The sequence below is a fragment of the Artemia sp. Qi Xiang Cuo genome, chromosome 21 (genome assembly GCF_049724085.1).
Source record: "Artemia sp. Qi Xiang Cuo chromosome 21, ASM4972408v1, whole genome shotgun sequence".
NCBI classification, from domain to species: Eukaryota; Metazoa; Arthropoda; class Branchiopoda; order Anostraca; family Artemiidae; genus Artemia; species Artemia sp. Qi Xiang Cuo.
Window position 1 is genome coordinate 34850389 of NC_142814.1, and position 15658 is coordinate 34866046.

At 37.0% G+C, this 15658-nt stretch overlaps 1 pseudogene; it reads right to left on the reverse strand.

Moving 5' to 3' along the window:
- Positions 1 to 2666: 2666 nt before the first annotated feature.
- On the reverse strand, positions 2667 to 4035 carry LOC148939481 (dolichol kinase-like; annotated as a pseudogene).
- Between the last annotated feature and the right edge of the window lie 11623 nt (positions 4036 to 15658).

Genomic DNA, 15658 nt, shown 5'->3' on the forward strand with positions numbered 1-15658 from the left:
GTGAATTTTTGAAAGAACAAGATCACAAGAATCTTGAAACTTTTCTTTATCAATTTTACGCCAAACCGGAACCTCATGCCACCTCTGAGTGAAAATCGACGAATTATTCGTAGCAGAAAACGAGATAGGCCTACTGATAATATACTGAACTGGGAAATGATCTGAAGTGAAACTATTCGAAAGGACAAGAACCTCACGTTCTGGCAAAGAACTAGAGCTAACAATATGGTCTAGATTGGATGTAGAACCGAATTGGTGGATATACGAAAAAGTTTTGGTTCTTCCGGTGAATAGTATAACAGTTCTCAAGTATCCTTATTATAATGCAACAACTACTATTTTGGGCACTAATATCAACTTTTAAATTACAGTTAAAGTCACCGACTATTATGCACTCAACGGACTCGCGTTCGGTTTTTTTTAAGGCAGTGGGCTAGATTGGCAGCACTTATAGCAAAAGCACTATCAGATTTGTCGTCATGGTAATCAGTTGGAAGGTAAACATTTCTAACTAGCAGGTTATCTAGTCTAGTTGCAAGAAAATTGTCACTGTTCTCATGTACTTCGCACGCAAGACGATTGCTAACCAACGTGGCAACACCGCCAGACGGACGGCCCCAAGGATTTGAACGTTTTCCAGGCACGGAGAACACTGAGTAGGACGGCCAGAGATTTAGTAGGTTTAGGCCAGCTTCTGTGATGAAAAGTTCTTGCAGGCATATCACATTATATTTATTCACAAACTGGTCAACCACAAGTGACTGCTCGGAAAAATTTCCGTTTATATTCCAAGAAATTAGGGAAATGTCAGAGATTTTGTTATTCATCATGTTAACGAGTTGTCTTTTCGCTGGTTTTTTGGACACTTTACGCTATAGCAGGTATGACCCGCTTTCTTGCAGGAAACGCAAAACATAGCGCGAGCACAGTATTCTGCATCGTTCTTTTTGGAGATGTGGTCAGACGCACCATACCTGGAGCAAACAGGGCTATTGGAGCACTCGGCAGCTAGGTGACCTTGGTTTTGGCATTAGTAGCAACGACGGGGTAAGAAAAGGAATTCTTCCGTGGGCAGTTTTTCGTGATAGATTTTCACAGAGTCCTTAAGAAATTTATCCAAATCCAATCGACAGCTGAAAAATACGTTGAATGTACGGGAACTGCTAAGCTGTTCAGACTTCGTAGCTCTGGGGATCAGTGCAGTTATCTCATCGGCCGATACGTCAGAGGGGACTCGTTTCCCTACACCAATATAGTTAGGGCTCTTTATGGCAGCAGAGATCTGCAGCTGGTTGGTCTTGATTGACTCAACAATGGTATCAGCTGTGTTTTTCCACTGAACCACTAGTTTCAAGTTCGATTTGACTCTCCGTAATTCAGATATGTCACTAGTATCCGCAAATACCGAATCTATGAATCTATTCCTAGCACTCGGGGTATCAAGCGACTCGGGCAGATTTTTCAGTACGATTGCATAGGAGGGCTTATCAGGCTGGTTTGAAGCGCTTGGTCATTCGATGGGTTTTTTGGCATTAATAGCAAAATGGTTCTGAATAAGTCGAGACAATTCATTCACCTTAATAGCAACGGATGCTGCAGTAGCTTCACTAGTAGTTGGGACTGAGCAGAGAGAATCAATAACAAAGGTCAGCAATTTGGTCTTCAAAGCGTGAGCTTGGTGAATCCATCAGCAAATTTCCATAAAATCCTCTTCATCTGTTGCGTGAATTTTACAGCTTGTTGTCAACTGCATTAGTTTATGGAGCGATTCTTTGGCTTTCAGAATTTCTTCTGGTGTGAAAAATCCGACACCTGTATCAATTATTCCCTCCAGTTTTTCTCCTCTTTCCATACTACGGCTTACGAAGTTCAACAGCATTCAAGAATAATTTGTCCTCCATTTCCGTCGACATCCCGAAAACAACGTGGTACTGTCGACGCACCTTAAGAAAAGGTTGAATATTGCTTATAAGATTTGAGTAGTAAAATCTTCTATTGGCAACTTCCAATTGGCAACACTGAGCTGAAATAATTGTTCCCAGGGGAAATCACAGCGGTAAAACTAACCAAACCATAGATAAGCCGATCATAAAAAGTCTTCAAATAAGCGTCCACTGGGAAATTACTCACAATGTAAAACAGGGTTTTATCCAAAAAAGAGTTCTTTACACTACAAGATCTAGATCAAGACTATCTTTTTTTTTCTTTTTTTTCAAAAGTCATTCCTTTTTATTTTGCCTGGTTAATGATATACAAAAAACTTTATAGGTGGCATTGGTGGAAACACACTTGAACAAAGACATTGTACATGATAATAGTAACATAATATCGTAACGTTCAGATAGTGACTGCTTAACAATATGCTTCTGTTGTTGTTAAACTTTAAATTTTAATTAGAAGAGCTTTACCTGGTGCTTTTTTTTAACGATTAATCTGTTCTTCTATTTATATTTTAGGTTTAGAGCAACAAATATCTACTCACACATTTAAAAACAAATTCTCTCATGGCCTTCAGCTAAAATGGCAACCAAATTTAATTATTCATAGCACACATATATTGAAAGTTTTCTCATATGCATCAATTTCAATAGGCAAAAATGTCAGGAAAAACTGATGAAGATATAAATGTTAGAAATTGCGCTAAAATTACAATTCCATTTTGAGATTTAAAGTAATATTTGAATAAGAAAAACGAGAGGCAGAACCAAATTATCCACTTGAGTTGTAAATGCTTCAATCAAGGCTGCTGTTGAAGCTGCAGTGGCGATTTTCGTCCATGCATAGCCATTCACGAAACCCGGGGCAAATTGTTGAATTATATAAAGAAATATCAGCTGTAAAACCACGCAAGCTATAGTCCCTTCGATTGTCTTTTTTGTTCCCGGCCATCTATTTCTTCCATAGTACACTCCAACCAATCCGGCAGCTGTGTCTCCAACACCAAGTGTCAGGACGCCTGCAGCCATGGGAAGAGCTGCCGAATAATCCTGTTTCTCGAAGGGGAGGGGATAGAGCCACATCGGAGCAGAGCATCCGAGTAATAAGTAGATATTTGTTAAAACCAACATCCCACTGTCTTTCTCATCAAGAAGAGGCTTAAAGCTGGCAAATATTAATGGTCCAATAGGTGGTATTTGTAAAAGTCGAACTACCTCAACGATTATAAACAATGCCAGAATGACTCCTGTAGAAAAATATACAAGTTCAGGATCTCAAAACAGACCAGGCACATCTACGCAAACGATAATCACATGGAAAACCTTTCGTAGAACTGTAAGCGAAATTCGAGACTTAGTCTTGGGCTCAGCTTCTTTCTTTTCAACTACTTCAACTATCGATCTCTCCGTACTTTCTTGGGAGTATATCACAAATGATACAGCTCCAATGCAAAGTATAGCAAACCATACAATCAATAGCATTCTTTCAGTGGAAGCGGTAAGAAAAAGAATAATCCATGAGAAAATGTTATGTTTCAACTCAATACTGAGTATGGTCATAAAACCCATTATCGAGGTGCAGAAAAACCAAGGGTAAAATAAGCCAGGATCTCTTAGGTCTGGAACTTTCCATAGCCCGATCACAAATACAAACACCGAAACTAATCCAACCTGTAAAATTTTTGTAGTGTCTTCAATAGTGTGCTCGCCAGCATGAATGAAACAATTATACCCAACCGAGGCCATAAATCCAGCCAGAGCTTGACACAAGAGAGAGCATTCGCCAAAAGTGAAACTCTTCCAATAATATTTCAAGGTTTCCCTCAACACTGTGATGAAACAAAAACATGTGAATAGCATCAATATACCAACGGGAAAACTATGAAAGTAGACAGTTGCAAACACAGAAATGAAAGCAACACTCCAGGTTACCAGCTGACGTGAAGAAAAAAGTACTGCAATATTCATGAGGAAACTGGCCTCAATTCCCAAAATAGAAACTTCATATGACTGTGACAAAGGGAACTGCAGCCAAATTTGAGCTCCCAGAATGGGTAGAAGGCATATCACCCACAATCCTTTATTGGCATTGGGTCTATTCGCTATGTCTTTCCTAAGCTTGTTTTCCAGTTGTTTATATTGTTTTATTATCTCCATGATTGATGATTTACCATTTACCACTATGACATGAATAGAAAAACACGACATTATTTTGTTATTTCTGAAGACGTCATGAAATAATATCATTACGCCATGACGTCATGAAATAAAATCATTACACCATGACGTCAAGATTACTATATGAAATGCCACAAAGAAACATTGGTCTTATTCATTCTTACATAATGGTCAAATCGAAGCAACCTACACCCAAGTTAAAAAAACAGCACTACACAAAAACAGAGATAGCATCTTGAAAAGAGAAAATCAAAGGTATTCAACCGACCAGGCGTATCGAGAAGTAAAATTTGAGAGAGCAAAACAAAACAGCAAGTAGTGTTATCACAATGATGAAGTGTATAGACATGCAAAAACTGAGAGAGCAAAACAAAACAGCAAAGAGTGTTATCACAATGATGAAGACTATAGACATGCAAAAATTGATAGTGACAAACAGCGTTATTATAATGATGAAGTTTATAGACATGCAAAAATTGAGACTACCAAAAAAAAGCAAGGAACGGTATGATAACGATAAAGATCACCGAAACAAACATAAGAAAAAATTGCTACCAGAATAATGGGTAGATGCTCGGGTGACAAAAGCTATAATGAAAAAAAATCAAATTCTCTGCGAGGTTGTACCGAAGATCGCATAAGGACAAAGGGAAAAATTACATTCAGAAATACAAGAAGATGGCAAAAATGCAGGCTGATCTTCGTAAATTGAAAAACATGTTACGTATGTTTAACCAGGATCACGAAAAGTATTCAAAATTACAGATTTCTTTTTGCGGATCAGTTTGGGAAAATACAAACCAGTCTTTCACTAAAACCTCAAATTTGCCCAAAGCCGTTCAATTAAAGCAGTTTTTCGGCTTCCCCGTCTGCATCCAACCCTATCCGACGGATATTGAATTATGTCAAATTCTTTTTGAAATCCTTGAAAATAATATAGTATTAAAAGTTTCAACTGACAAAATAGTTAATTTCTACCTTGGCGGCTTTGATTATTATGAAATCAATTACAGGGACACAAGAAAGCACGGGCATTCGTTGGACTGTAGCCCAAATGAGGGATGTCAGGGCTATTTGCGTTCTCTAAGGGCACTAGCACCATATTTTCCTGTCTTGACCTGTTTCATTAATAGCGTACATAAGGCAGTATCAAAATCTAAGATTATACAACATATTAATCTACTAAAAGTCGAGGGTTCGTACAAGGAACTAAGTCATTATTTAGAAGAAGTGTCAAGTAGACTCTATTGTAATAGTCAAGATGTCATATACGGTGATAGCAATATTAGAGTTCCTGTAAATGAAAATACAATAGTAAACTTATTTGGTGAGAGCCTTGATAAGCTAGCTAACATCAGGGATGTATACCCCACAATGCATTGTGACAGTTGCGAGCAGATAAAGACAAAATGCCAATTGAAGAGTTTAATGATGATAATATTGCCAATGACAAAAATCTAGTTTTACTTCAAGATGCACTGCGTCATGTGGACAAACATAGACCTTATCGTGAGAGACCCGCCACCATCACAGATCCCCCCCCCCAAACAGAAAACATCTCCTCAAGAATTCTGCAGCATCAACAACACAATCAAAGGAGAAGGAACTGAATTCAATAGTGACATCAATTGTAAACCTATTGCCAGTGACCTATCGAGAACAGAGTAAAAGAATATTAACATATCTCATGTTGGAAAGTGATGATTATCAAGTTCAAGTCGATAGCACTGGGAAATGCATTATAATTCAGGGAAAAAGTTATAATCTACTTGATTTAATTTGTGATATGGTTACAAATCTTAAAGGACTTTTATTATTTGACAATAATCTATACACCTTTCTACATACATCAAACTTTCCCAAAGTATTATTGGCAATAAGCAAATTCTAAAGAAATTAAGAGAATATAGTAGAGGTGCTAGCCCTCTAACAACGCCATCAACATTTAAAAAAAAGAAAAAGACGAAGATTTTAAATCAATCTTAGAAAATACTTGCACTCTTAGAAGCAGGAGCAATGATTTGATAACACCAATGATGATGGCTAGATAAAAGCGAAGACGTATTGATATCAACTCACCGTCTCAAGCACCGCCCTTCAGTTTACAAAATGGGAGTGGACATTACACTACGTGTTTGCGTTGAAAATGGATGAAGTTTTAAAACATGTCTATGAAAATATTGGTGAAGTGCTAAGTCTAAGTTCCCCCGCAACGCTTTCTAAAGTTGCCTCTGACATAGGTGGCAGCACATTAGAAAATGCAAAAGAGTATCTAGAAAATGAAGTGAGTTAAACTCTGCATCGGAATCAAAGGCTTCGTGGCAAACAATATCGACAAACTAAAGCCTTTTTCCATCTGCATATAATACAAACTGATCTTTTAACTCTAGATGTGATTCAAAGATGTCACAATACAGCCTACAAATATATTCTAGTGGCAATCAGTGTATATAGTCGCTATGCATATGCCATTCCATTGCGATCAAAGAGAGGTGTTGAAGTTGCTCAGGCTTTAGTAAGTATTCTTGAACAAGATTGCTATAGAAAATTCAAAGTGACCGCGGTTGCAAATTTGTTAATCCTCGTGTGCACAAGGTTCTATTGAAATATAATACAAAGCTATATCACAGTCAAAGTCCGATAAAAGCTGGACTAGCTGGACGATTGATAAGAACGATTCGTCGATTAATTTTGAGATATTGCACGCTGAAAAATACTGTGGCTTTTATTCTTGATTTAGATAAAATCATACAAATATATACTACTACTACTACTAACAACTCATCGCAGCACCAAGCCGCCTGAGACCAACACAGCTACGCACACTCCTCCTCCACCCCAATCTGTTCAAAGCCTCCCTATTTACACCCACCCACGAAGTTCCCATTTCCTTTAAATCTTTCTTTATGACGTCCTCCCACCCCAAACGGGGACGACCTGCTTTCCGTTTAGCCCTAGATGGTAGGCCGAAAAGAACAATCTTCGGCAATCTGTCATCCTTCATCCGCACAACATGCCCTAACCACCTCAACCTTTCTTTCTTTATAGACCTAGAAAGCGGTATTGAACCACATTTTTCGTATAGCCTATTGTTTGAAATATGGTCAGTCAGCCGGGTACCCAGAACAATCCTTAAGCAATTTCTCTGGAAAACATCTAGCAAAGCTTCATCCGCTTTTCGGAGCGTCCATACTTCAGAGCCATATTTGACCACTGTCATCACTGTAGCTTCTAAGATTCTAATCTTGGTTTGCAGACTTATCTTCCTATTTTTCCAGACTTTTTTAACTTTCAAGAAGCACCCTGAGCCTTGGCTATTCTATTTTTAACATCTTCACTGCTCCCACCATCTTTACTAATAATGCTACCAAGGTAAGTGAAGCTGCCCACCTGATCGATCTTTTCATTACCCAACGTCACCTTTTCATCTTCACTTATTCCTAGCCTTAGTTACTTAGTCTTCCTAACATTAATTTTCAAGCCGATACTAGCACCCTGAACTCGCAAAACCTCTAAAACTTCATTCATTTTGCTCACACTTTCATCTAGGATGCTTAAATCATCAGCATAATCCAAGTTCAGGAGACTTTTTCCTCCCCATTGGACTCCGTGGTCTCCCATTGCCTTTCCTGTGCTCCTTAAAGCAAAGTCCATCAAAATAATCCATATAAAGGGGGATAGAACACAACCCTGCTTAACTCCTGATTTAATACAAAATCAGCTGCTAACCTCATTTCCTACCTTAACCGCAGCAGTGTTATTCTCGAACATAGCACTAATCACTTTAATGTATTTATCTGGTATACCATAAAGGATAAAACCTTTACTAAAGCTCCTCTATCAACAGAATCGAACGCTTGCTCATAATCTATAAAACTGAGGACCAAAGGTGTTTGAAAACTTAGGTACTTCTCAATTATTAACCCAAGAGTGAAAATTTGGTCAACACATCCTCTACCTTTTCTAAAACCGCACTTCTCTTCTCTTAGAACTTTGTCTACGGCATCTCTCAGTCTAAAAAGTATCATATTACTAAGCAATTTGCTACCTACAGAGACCAGACTAATGCCTCGATAATTACCACACTCACTTTTATCACCTTTCTTATAAAGTGGCTTTATTAAGGTTTTCCTAAAATCGTTAGGTACTTCCCCTTTTTCAGAAAATCATATTCATAATCTTTAATAACTTATTTCTCACCTCAGAGCCACCATATTTAAGAAACTCATTTACTACCCTATCAGCACCTGGAGCCTTATTATTCTTTAATCCTTTTAGTTCTGTCTCTAATTCCTCTTCACAAGACAAATCTTCCTTCACATCCAAGGTATCACAAACTTTTTCATTTTCCTCTATATTTTTTCCTGCAACTCTATCTTGGTTAAGCAAGTTCTCAAAATTTTCGGCCCATCTCGCTTTAGCTTTTTCCTTATCGCTAATTGCCACCCCATTCCTATCTTTAACAGGGACAAGTCCGGATTGACTACTACCTCTCAATTTGTTAATGTGTAAGTACAATATTTTACTATTATGCCGTCTAGCTGCATCTTCTAAATCCTCGGCAATTTTATCCATGGCCTCCACTTCACACCTCCTTAGTTCATATTTCAATGCTTTCTCCACTGTCTTTACATTTCTTTTGTTTTCATGCGATCTATCGCTCAGATAATTCTTATACAATTCCTTTCTCCTTTCTATTAAACATAAAGCTTTTTCACTAATATTCTTAGCTGCAGTTTTAGCTTTCTTCCCTAATACACCTTCAGCAACTTCACAAATTATTTTTCTAAAATTATTCCAACCATCTTCCACATTATCAAATGTTGAACTCTCAAGTTTAGTATTCAACTGTTCCTGGAAAGTTTCTCTCAAATTCTCATCCTGGAGTCTACTAACATCATAACTTCCCGGGAGGTAATTACCCTTCCGATATTTCAGATTTAAATTAACCCTTGACACTACTAGATGGTGATCTTTACTTTTAACATCAATAACAGCACTCCTATATACCCTAGTATCCTGTATTGATCCTGCCAGTCTTCGATTTACTATAAAATAATCAATAAGGTTTTCTGTATTACCACCAAGGAATAACATGTTAGATTATGAGCAATTTTATGACCGAACACCGCGTTGGTTACAACTAGATTTTTATGCCTACAAAATTGAAAAATTCTTTATCCATTACTGTTTTTTTTCCTACACCAAATTTACCTAAGCTGGGATAAAATCTATCCTTATTTCTACCAACCTGGGCGTTAAAATCTCCCAGCAATAACATCATGTTTCTACCTGGGACCTTGTCTATTTGCTCCTGTAACTGTAAGTAAAATTTATCTGAGTCACTAGTATCTCCATCAGACGGTTCTACTGGGGCATATACTACTATAACTGATACCCTGAACTTTCTAGTCATAAAATGAGCAATTAGTATTCTATTATTAATCCTGTCCCAGCCTAAACAAGACTTAGCAGCTTCTTTATTCATCATGAGCCCTACTCCCTGTCTATGTACCCCATCCTTCCTGCCTGAGTAAACAAATTCTATATCACCTAATTTCATGCTTCCGACCCCTGGGATATGAGTTTCTGAAACTCCTAATAAATCCAGTTCGAATCGTCTGAATTCGTCAGTCAAAATATCGACACGATAGTCATTTTTTAATGTCGTAACATTCCAAGTTCCAATTTTCATGCTCTTTAAATCATTGAACTTTTTTTCTCCTCAGGAAAACCAATGATCCCGGATACCAGTGCAGGACGGGGATCACATATCTTCTCAAGTCTACACCGATGTGCTTAAGCCGGCTTAGAACCAGACAGCAAGAAGTCCCTGGGACCTCCATGAATAGGAATATAAATATAGGTTGGTTATACAAATATATAACCAACGACCAAATCGATCACTGTCCAGTGTTAGCCCTCAGGAAATTCATTGCAGTGAAAATACATTTGACACTTTTCTTAAGCAATTTTCCAGTGAAAAAAATGTGAAGAAGAAAATTAATGTTGGTGATACTATTCGAATTAATAGAACCACCAATATTTTTGAAAAGGGGAATTATTTATGGAGCACTGAACTATTTAAAGTGTCCAAAATCCTGGACACCGAACCCATGAAATATCGGCTGCGGGACACCAAAGATGATGAGGTCCTCAGTGGTTTTTATGAATATGAACTACAAAAATTTAATAACAGTAGCGAAATTTATCAAATTGAAAAGATATTAAAGAGCCGTACTTGTTGGGGCAAGAGACAGTTGCTTGTTTGTTGGCTAGGATACAACTATGATTTTGATTCTTGGGTTGCAGTTGAAGACATTAACAATGCCAAATAATTTTTCTGTGAAATTCATGTCCAATGTCTCCGATCCTCTCTACAATGATTTGAATAAAATAAGTGATTTTTGGACGAAACTGTCTCCCACTATCAAATTCGACGGCGCGTATGAAGTGGCTCTTGTCGACTGTATTCTCAAAAATAAATACGGTATCGTGAGAAAAGATCACAAATATGATATAAAAATTAGACCCTATGATTGGCCGCCACCACCCGATAGCAAACAGCATATAATTCAAATGATCAATTGGATGGATTATCTATATGTCGACTTACCAAACGAAGAACTCACCTGTATGAATGATTTATGTCGTTCTATCAATAAAATAATTTCCGCTTGTAAAAAAGGGGCCTTTCCTTTAAACTATTCAAATGAAGAGGGCAAGATCTACATTAGTTCACTCATTGCCGATGAAAAGGTTATTCTCAATGATAATTTAAAATATGTTCTTGGCTTTAAACTCAATATAATCAATGATAAAAGTGCCGGAAACACTAACTTTATTTTTGCTGACTACCCTGCAAGCCTCCTCCTCGGACACTTGTATATTTTTCTATGCTTCATTTGTTGAAAAATCCAAAGTTGGAAATAGCAATGTTCCCCTCCTACGAGTTCTTGAACGAAAAACCAATCAAGATCATATTCATCATTACAATATAAAGCATCTTCAGTATATCCCCGTAAACACTTTCTATTTGGAACTCTGCCAGTAAGCACTAACTGAATTCGGTGACCCCCTAGCAATATCAAAAGGTTTGGCTGTGATTACATGTCATTTTCGATCCATCGTTGTCGGTGTTCAAAAACAAAATGTATAATAGAAAAGTGGTATTCATTTGTCTTGATATTAACTGCTATGTTAATACCCTTGTCCCAAGACAACTGGGCAATGGAATGGACTATTACAAAGGTCGATCATCAATGTCTGGCTATGATCTTGGCAGTTCCTCCAATGTTTCTGTGACATTGAGGTGGAGATGGGGATAAGGAAGGGGCGATTTTCCTCCAATACGATTAATCTCACATTACGGCTCGCAGCCTTACAGCTGAAAAATCCCAAAAACAAAAACGGGAGTCATGGCTGCAGCGGCCGCTGCAACTTAGTAAAGGGCAAACCACAGTCCATAGTAACCGAAAGTTAAAAAACACGTTTAAAAAAAAAACTACCTAGTGACAGAAAACGGCTATGTAACACTGATTCAGGATGGAATGAGGGCACTCCAAAGTTTCTTTGACCTTGAGCTGGGGATAAGGAAGGGGTAGTTTTCCGCCTATACGATTAATCTCAAATTACGGCTTGCAGCATTACGGCTGAAAAATTGAAAGACAGGAGCAATGGATGAAGCGGTAGCTGCTACATAGTAAAGAGCAAACCACAGCCCATAGTAGCCGAAAGTTAAAAAACGTGTTTTGAAAAAAAATACCTAGTGAAAGAAAATTGCTATGTAACACTGATTCAGGAATGGTAACTATTATTTCGGTTTGTCTTAAAAGTAAAAGTTTATTGACAAAAAATCTATGGTGATTTCACAAAAAAGCTTGAAACCCTTCAAAATCGGCTTCGGATCAAAATGAAAACTGTACCATTGGAATAAGCATGGTTGAAAACCTTAAATAGGCCAATAAAAGTCCCCCTCCTTGATAAGCAAGGAGAATGATTTTTTTGCATGGGTAGCACTGATATGTCTCCCGTTTTTTATTTTTCGTTCTAGCAGGGCTAGGGGTTCAGGGGCGGATCCAGGATTTTTTAGGGAGGGAGGGGGTCGCAAAACAAGTTGATCCGAATAAAAAGATTAGGCGGGGGGGGGCAAAATAGATTGATCCGATAAACGTGCGTTAGGAGCAAGTTTAGTTAACGCAAACTTGAGTTAATTAAGTAAATTACACTACTTCAGACTACGCTAGGGGGTGCGCCCCCCCCCCCTGGATCTTCCACTGTAGAGGGTGACGGGAACATCATAGATAGGTGTGTAATAGCTCATTTGAACGGAAATGAAATTTGCTAGAACCATTTTTAAGTGACCAAAAAGATAGGAGGGCAACTAGCCCCCCTCCCTGAAGGCCTCCTCCCCACAAAGTCATCAAAGCGTAATAAGGTCAAGATCTTTGGTTTTGGTGATGATATGACCCTCCATAGTTCCTGGAAAAAGGGCTGCACACTGGGGAAAGGTCTGCGCTAGTTTTCTGTAATACTACAAACATAGGGTAATATCTCATGTTCTTTTATTTGTATTAGTTTTATTGATATACATTAGATAGGCTGTAAAATAATAATTTTGTTCGCTTTAAGTTTCAACTTCGCTCTTTACTTTCTTCGGAAAAACTTGTTTTATTTAATTATTTCTGTAATGGGCTATTACTTCAGGCTTATGTTTGCCTAGTGGACGTGCCAGCACTGATCTTAAGGTGGCATATGGCACCAAAAAGGGGTCTTGTTCTTATTCTTTGACCTTAAAGATGGAATTTTAAGACTACGGCGATAAAAAAAAATCGCCCTGGTTAAATAAGAAAGCCACAAAGAGCTGTAGCAATAAAGAAAATATTGAATTCTATGATAAATCCAAGGACTATTGTTTTTCAATTAATAAAATACCGTATATGGTATGTTAAGCCAAAGCAAGGCTTAATTCTAGTATTTATCATTCTCTAGTGCATTCATATATAAATTACTGTCCCATTATTTTTTTGAATACTTTTAAAACTCATACTCTTCCTCTTCAGAGGCAACAAAATAAAGCTCTGCGTCTATTGAAAAATTTCCTGCCTAGCCCGTTTTCTTACCCTGGTAAATCGTCAACAAATAGTATGTATCAAATTTTAAATATCCTTCCACTGGATCTTTTCTCTTCTTTCCATTCTGGTATTTATATGATTAAACACGTTCAAGGTCTTTTGCCTGAGTATTTTTATTTGCATAATAATTTTTTTCAGGATGATAATCAGGTTTTGCATGCATATTTGACCCGTGGCAGTTCTGTTGTCCGTCAGGCTTGAATAAAATATGAAAGGTCCCGTTTTTCACCAAGGCATAGTATTATATATAATTGGAATAAATTTCATAGTTTTAGAGATTTGAATAATTCGTTGGTTAATAATAAAATTAGATTAATGAATCATTTAGTTAGTAATTATTAATTTGATTTATTTTTTGGGGTGGATGCTCCTCATTTCATTTTATTTATTTGGTTACTTTGATTTTTTGCGGACTTTGTTTGTTGTTACCGTACGGAGAGTTGAAGAGCAATCTTTTTATTACGGTATCTGGAGATAGTATTAGTTATTTTTTGTTGAGTGTATATAAACCCACACACGAGTTATTCTCACTGTGGGTAATTAATTTGATAGTTTTGTCAAAATTTTTTTTTTTTTTATTGATTAATAAAGAACTTAAAAAGGCCATTGTCCCCATTTTTGTAAGACAAGGATTTTGAATTTCTTAGAAAAACTTTATTTGGGAAACAAATTGAATTCAAGTCTTTTATGAAACAGAGTAACAAGGGCTTTAAAATGAGCTACTAGTCAAGCATATATGGTTTATTCCCAAACAATAGTGTCAGACCCCTTAGAATATCCTCTGCTATGAGCCAATTGTGATTGTGCTCCGATTTATGGCGAGTGACGGCTAATTTGGAATGTCTCATCTGTCTGATGATAGCAGTCCACGTTTTGAGGAGATAAGGGACCTTTTTTTCATTCTATACCTTATAGATGGAATTTTAAGATTAGGGCGATACGAAAATCGCCCTGGTTAAATAAGAAAGTAACAAAGAGTTGTAGCAATGATAAAAATATTGAATTCCATGCTGAATCTAAGGGCTATTGTTTTTTCACTTCATAAAAACACTGTATAGAGCATAAAAAGCCAAAGCAAGGCCATCACCCGCTTTTTTGTAAGACATTAATTTTGAATTTCTTACAAAAACCTTATTTGAGAACTAAATTCAATTTAGGACTTTTAAACGCAATAAGACGTCTATATTATGAATCAGAGAAAAAAGGGCTTTAAAATGAGCTACTAGTCAAGCAGATAGGGTTTAGTTCCAAAAAGTAGTGTGTCTTACCCCTTAGAATTTCCTCTGCTGTGAGCCAATTGTGATTATGCTCCGATTTAAGGCGAGTGACAGCTCATTTGAAACTTCTCATCTGTCTGATGGTAGTAATCCATATTTTGAGAAGAATAGGAACATTCTTTCCAGTTTTTTGACACTTATGGCCGGAATTTTAAGACTAGGTCAAAAAGAAAATCCCCCTGGTTAAATAAAAAAGTCACAAAGAGTTGTAGCAATGAAAAAAATACTGAATGTTATGGTAAATAAAAGGTCTATTGTTTTTCAATTCATAAAAGCACTGTATAGGACATATTAAGCTGAAGCAAGACCATCGCCTGTTTTTTGTAAGACAAGGATTTTGAATTTCTTAGAAAACTTTATATGGGAACTAAATTGAATTCAAGACTTTTAAACGTGGTAAGACGTATATATTATGAATCAAAGAAAAAAGGGCTTTCAAATGAGCTACAAGTCAAACAGATACGATTTAATCCCAAAAAGTAGTGTCTGGCCCCTTAGAATCTCCTCTGCTGTTAGCCAATTGTGATTATGCTCCGATTTATGGTGAGTGACAGCTCATTTGAAACGTCTCATCTGTCTGATGATAGCACTCCACGTTTTGAGAAGAATAGGAACCTTTTTCTCATTCTTTGACTTTATGAATAGAATTTTCAGACTAGGGCGATAAGAAAATCGCCCTGGTTAAATAAAAAAGTCACAAAGAGCTTTAGCAATGAAGAAAATATTAAATGTTGTGGAAAATCTCAGGGCTATTGTTTTTCACTTCATAAAAACACTATATAGGACACGATAAGCCAAAACAAGGCCACCTCCAATTTTTTTGTAAGACAAGAATTTTGAACTTGTTAGAAAAACTTTATTTGGGAACTAAATGGAATTTAAGACTTTTAAACACGGTAAGACGAATATATCATGAATCAGAGAAAATGGGTTTTAAAATGAACTACTAGTCAAACAGATAAGGTTTAGTCCCTAAAAGTAGTGTCTGACCCCTTAAAATCTCCTCTGCTGTGAGCCAATTGTGATTGTGCTCTCATTTATGGCGAGTGACAGCTCATTTGAAATAACTCATCTGTCTGGTGTTAGCAATCCACGTTTTGACAAGAATAGGAATCTTTTTCTCATTCTTTGA